At 39.5% G+C, this 5,302-nt stretch overlaps 1 long non-coding RNA gene across 1 annotated transcript; it reads left to right on the top strand.

The window, feature by feature from the left end:
• Window positions 1–1,926: 1,926 nt before the first annotated feature.
• Window positions 1,927–2,935, top strand: LOC111250892 (uncharacterized). Its single transcript, XR_002673554.2, has 3 exons — window positions 1,927–2,024; window positions 2,563–2,592; window positions 2,767–2,935. It is a non-coding gene; the product is annotated as an uncharacterized LOC111250892 (long non-coding RNA).
• Window positions 2,936–5,302: the final 2,367 nt, after the last annotated feature.

Below are 5,302 nucleotides of genomic sequence, written 5' to 3'. Positions count from 1 at the left end.
CAGTATTCATGACCCTCTTTAGTAGTTAGTGGCTTGCAATTCGACACAAAAGCGAGCCTCATAGTTTTTACAGGGAAGTCGTGTCGCCTGTAAAAGGTCTCTAAGGCTCTCGTCCAGAACCATGTACCGCAATATACTCGAGCGTGTTTTTACATGTGTTCCGGTAACTTTTTTACCGAGTTTTCCATATTTCCTCAAAATCCGATACACTTACGGTATCGATAATCGTGACTTGCTATCAGCACTGCTTGGAACATTTACCTATTGACTTCTGATAATTTCAGGACCGAAAGTTTTTGCCTACTTGAAACCTCCAATTTCTTCCCCACCGTTTTCCGTCTCCTACTTCCCTAAATGACTGATTACATAACCGAAAGCTCTTCGACGTACTACGATTTATCATAGTAATACACCTGCAATGTTTACTTTCCGAAATTTCCCTAAGTTTTTTTTGCTCCCTCCGTTGGAAGTTGAGCGGCGTTTTAGATCGAGCAGAAAAATGAGGTGTAAGCTCTATGCAGAATGATCACTAACTTTCGTTGTCAATCTCAAATAAGCATTGTACAGATTTTCTATACATATAGTGCGTTATTTTTTCCTAGTTAATGGATCTGTTTATAGTTTCTGCTCTACAACTAGGTAAATAATAATAGTTTATTTAAATGAACTATTTCGGAACCGTAATCCCCTCGCTATTAGACAACTGTAACAGAAGCATCAACTACGAAAAAGGAACTGGCCAGTTTGATTGAACTGTCTAAGATAAATCCACTTGGGAATTAGCATTGTGATAAGTTTCATTCGATTTTAACTTTTACTGCTGTGATAACACGTTACGAGGACAAGTTTCACTAGCACCGAACTCGACTAGAAGAAACGTGTGGGAACATAAACATTGAAACGTCGGTTGATTTAATTCGACGTCTTCGATGTCCGCTAATTAACACCAGGTAGTCAGTATATATTGACGATTCGATATAGAAATCATGAAGAAAAACATGGTGGCTGCGTTCCCCGCCATCATTTGAATTGTGCTGCTTACACGATAGCGGTTTCGTCGTAATCGACATTTCTTCGGCGAAGATATACGGTATAAGTTCGTCGCGTTATTTCCAATTCCAATCTCGCTGTATGATAGAAAAATTCTGGACAAAAATCAATGGCAATTCTAATGATGATTTTTGTATGAGTTATGGCCAGTCGCTTCACGAAGTGCGGTAACAGTCACATAGCAACATTTCTATCTGGATCGCTATTAGAAACGATACATAGTAACCTAGGCTTAAATCGGCATCCTCTCGAGATACGAGCTCTGGATCAGTAGAGAATAATTTCATCTCATTAAAGCGTTATTTTCTACCTCACTTTAGGAAAAATCTAACGACGTTCGTAATCATATTCAGGTAAAGCACGGTTTCACAATGCCCTTCACACTTTGCGCTTTCGTCATGCAAAGCAGAAAACTTTTTATTGGCATTGGAATATGTCGGTCTTAGTTAAAACTGCATTGGGAAGGTCGAATTGGGAGTCTGAATATAGAGTGGCCCATCCTTTGACTAAATTGCCGCACATCTATTGCAGCCATGGTATACCTATTGCAGGAATTCTGAAAATGCAAATGCGATGGCTAAAAGGCGACATTTGTAAAGTTTCTAAAAGGTTTAACGGCGATAATTAGATTCTGCGAGATAGTTGTTGCAAGGCGCGAATATTCAAACTGTCTTGAGTGTCTGCTCCATATTTACATACCTTTGTTGAAAACAGCGAACGTTCGAATATCTATAGTACAGATATCCGTTTCTATGCGTCGAAAACTACCTATAGAGGTTTGTCATCGACGCTGTAATAACCCGAGTGAGCAAAAGCCGAACGATGAGATTCTGTATTTCTGCTGCGTTTTCTGTTTGCCTGCCTTTATGTACGTGTGAAAACTGATCATTTGGAAAGTCCCTTTACTACGAAACCTCGAGCTGTGTCCTATATATATATTCCTTGCGTGCCTTTTACCGAAAGGCGACTAGGGAGTGAGTCATTTCATATTCATAAAACCTATTTGCTCCTATTACATGAGTAGGTATGTACTCTGTGAGCGGCAAGAGGCTGTCTTTAGAAAAGCTACGTCTATATAAACATTTTGGGCGCCTCTGCCGTCAGCCAAGTCGCCATAATTGTGTGTAGAATCTCTTGATGAATCTGGATATAAGCGATGAATCTGGATATAAACAAGCCAGCGTTAAGTATTTGCATTTTCCTTTACTAACACGCGGCTTTCAATTTGCCTGACTTGGACATTTTCTCTAAGTTTCACGTCGGCCTTTTTTCCGTCCAGTGACAAACGTTTGATTTCGTACCGAGCTGCTATTTCATTACATTTCATACATTCTATGAAAGCAGTGGCTTATCTGCAATGACTATATAATATTTTGTTGACACCGACGTAAAAAAGAACAGCTATTATATGTCGTTCTGCATTACGAACAGCTCAACAGTGAGCTGGAGCTTTTGAGAATGTTTGTTTTCATCCGTAATATAAATCTCGTACCGTTTTTTTTTTTTTCGTAGCTCCTATACATCGCCTATGATCCTCTAAAGGTAGGTAAAGAGAGAGCATTTTTATCTCACACGTATAATTGGCACCGATTGAGAATCCTAATAGTTTGTAGAAATGTGCCTTGCTAGCTTTTGTCCTACTTGTCTTCTTGCTTTCTTCAGTCAGACTACGTACAGGTAATTTTCATTGAGACTAAAATTTCCGTAACGTTGTAGTACGTTTCTAGTTCCTTGCCGCAGCCTTCGAGGGATCTCCTAGCGACCAAGAGCCCCGGATAGCCAATGCAACGAGTTGCTGCTTATATGACGATCTGTTCTAAACGAATGGCACTTGATCTTTTCTGTGAGCATTTTTTATTAATTATTAAATTAAAATTATATATCCGAAAAAGGGCACGTGGTTACATAGCTCGACTTTGTTTTTGCTTAGATAAAAGCGCTTTGTCATAATCAGAAAGACCCTCCTGTAATGATTAAATTTTTTTCCGATTTTTGTACTTTATTTTTAGTGAGTTTTAGTTATTTTTGTGTTAGCTTATAAAAAAGAAAGTAATAGCGGTTTTCCAGCTACCAGAAGAAGAGACGCAGGCTTTTATTCGTATTCTAGCGGAAAATTCATCTATCATCCATTTGGCGAACGCCTTTGAAAACGAGCAAACATATTGAAGAAAACCGACCTAATGCAATTAATTGTTTGACCTAATGTAAACAATTAGGTAACAATTTTTAGAAAAATAAGACATACACTTCAAAAAGACGTTTGTGACACTAAATACGCGCCGTTGCATGAAAAATTGCTTAGATAGGACGTTAGCTTATGATAAATTCCCATAGACAGTTATTCTGTGTGTTGAACGATTCGCCTGACTCTCCCAAGCTGCTCGCTATATTGCAGTACTGGTCCAGATTCATCATTTTTATGTCATCTCAACATAGTACGCACGTGCATAGAACGCTCTCTGTCATCTCCCTATGTATACATATGCCTACGGATTTTTCTCATGTGCCAGAAGTGTCACGAAAGTTTGACGATTATGTTTACCCAATATAATCACTATCCGCCGCAATACAACTTCAATTGTAAAGCCAAACCATTCAATGGTCAATTTCAAAATATTTAGTTGCAATTGGGCATCATACATATAGATATATTAGGGTGATCACACGCCAGAGGTCCTAAAAGTTAAACACGGCCGGAAAGTCTAATAGGTGCAAAAAAGTGTAGAGAGTGTCAAAACAACTAATTGTATACAGACAGTCCAATTGGTAATTTATATTTTGCTTTTAGCGACCGCTAGTACAAATCTGAGTATATAAAAACTGCCCTTTTAGGGCCATTTTAATTATTTTCAAGTCTGTTAAATCTAAACTCTATTGAGTATCCTATGGTTTTCAGCATGAAAATCTTCTCAGATTTTTCAAAAGCGGCATGAAAACTCTCGGTAACGTAGATTGGCAATTTCGAGCAAAAAGAGGAAGTTTTAAACCTTAGTGGGGAGTTCGTCCCCCACTAAGTTTATATACTAAACACGATAGTTTTGCATAATAGTTTTGCTTAAATTATGAAAGCGACATACTGTGTTTCGTTGTGATGGGCCTGTTGCTTTGTTCTAGAATAAACCAGATTTCACTTTATGTCAGAAATAGGGGGTCCCCGCTTGCCTCAGCCCGACACGTTTTGTCCAATCGAACACCGCACCGCGTATACATACAATAATATTCTACATTATTATTAAATCCTAATAGAACAAGCGCGATTCAAAGAGTTGTTCTGAAACTTGGCGTCAAAGCATCAACGTTCAGCGTGGCACATCTCTAATGGCACGATTACAGAAGATAAAGAGACGCTGCTTCGCCAAACGATTCCACCCATACGAATGCATGGACAAAAGTGTACACCTGACAGTTACTTGCTCTGCATTGCCTGGTGCTGGAACAAAGGGCCGAGAGACTTTCCGACAACAGACAGCCAGATACGGAGAACGTGAGGAAAGAAAGAGAAAATGCATTAGGCCAATCGAGTTCTTTGCGAATACAACAGGCCCAACATTCTTCCGCCAGGCCCTTGTGCTGTCTCCCACCACATGGCACGCAACATATGTAAATGTGTTCTGATCAGCGTCTCTAACTGCTGCTGCAGCAGTTGCACCGGACAAGAATGCAGACCGAAACGAACATGTGGCACGCGCATGTAGGCGCAGAATGAGAAGAAACGTATCCTGGGAGAACGAACCCCCGAACCCTCGCTGCCGTCAAGCACCACCCTGTTTGAGAGGGCCAATGTTGTCCAGTCGTGTGCACACTCACATACATATGAAGATGTATAGATACGAAGAGGTGCGCATATATGCCCACAATGGTGTCGATAGGCGCAGCGGCTTCTAATAAGCTAGGTGGCTAATATGCCCATGCATTCGTACCTGCCTCGAACCGACGACGAAGTAAAATTGAACGGTGACGAAACATCGGCTTCAGATAAGACGCAATGTTTAGACTTCGTGTTTTGGCAAGAAAAAGGTCTCTCGACTGTTTTCCGTTAGGCCCATTAGTAAAGAATATTTTCTATTCGCTTCTACATCTTATCTACAAAAATACATAAACTCACTTAATTAGAAGAGCCTTTAATGCACGTTTAATAACAAGAAAAATGCGAAAATAATATATCCTTGACAATGTTAAGTCGATCTATATTTCATATATATAAAAGAATGAATAATCTTACACACACACACACATATATATATATATATAT

The sequence above is a fragment of the Varroa destructor genome, unplaced genomic scaffold, assembly GCF_002443255.2.
Source record: "Varroa destructor unplaced genomic scaffold, Vdes_3.0 BEIS01000005.1, whole genome shotgun sequence".
Lineage (NCBI taxonomy): Eukaryota > Metazoa > Arthropoda > Arachnida > Mesostigmata > Varroidae > Varroa > Varroa destructor.
The sequence above is the reverse complement of the archived record's forward strand: the minus strand, read 5'-3'. Positions and strand labels throughout refer to the sequence as shown.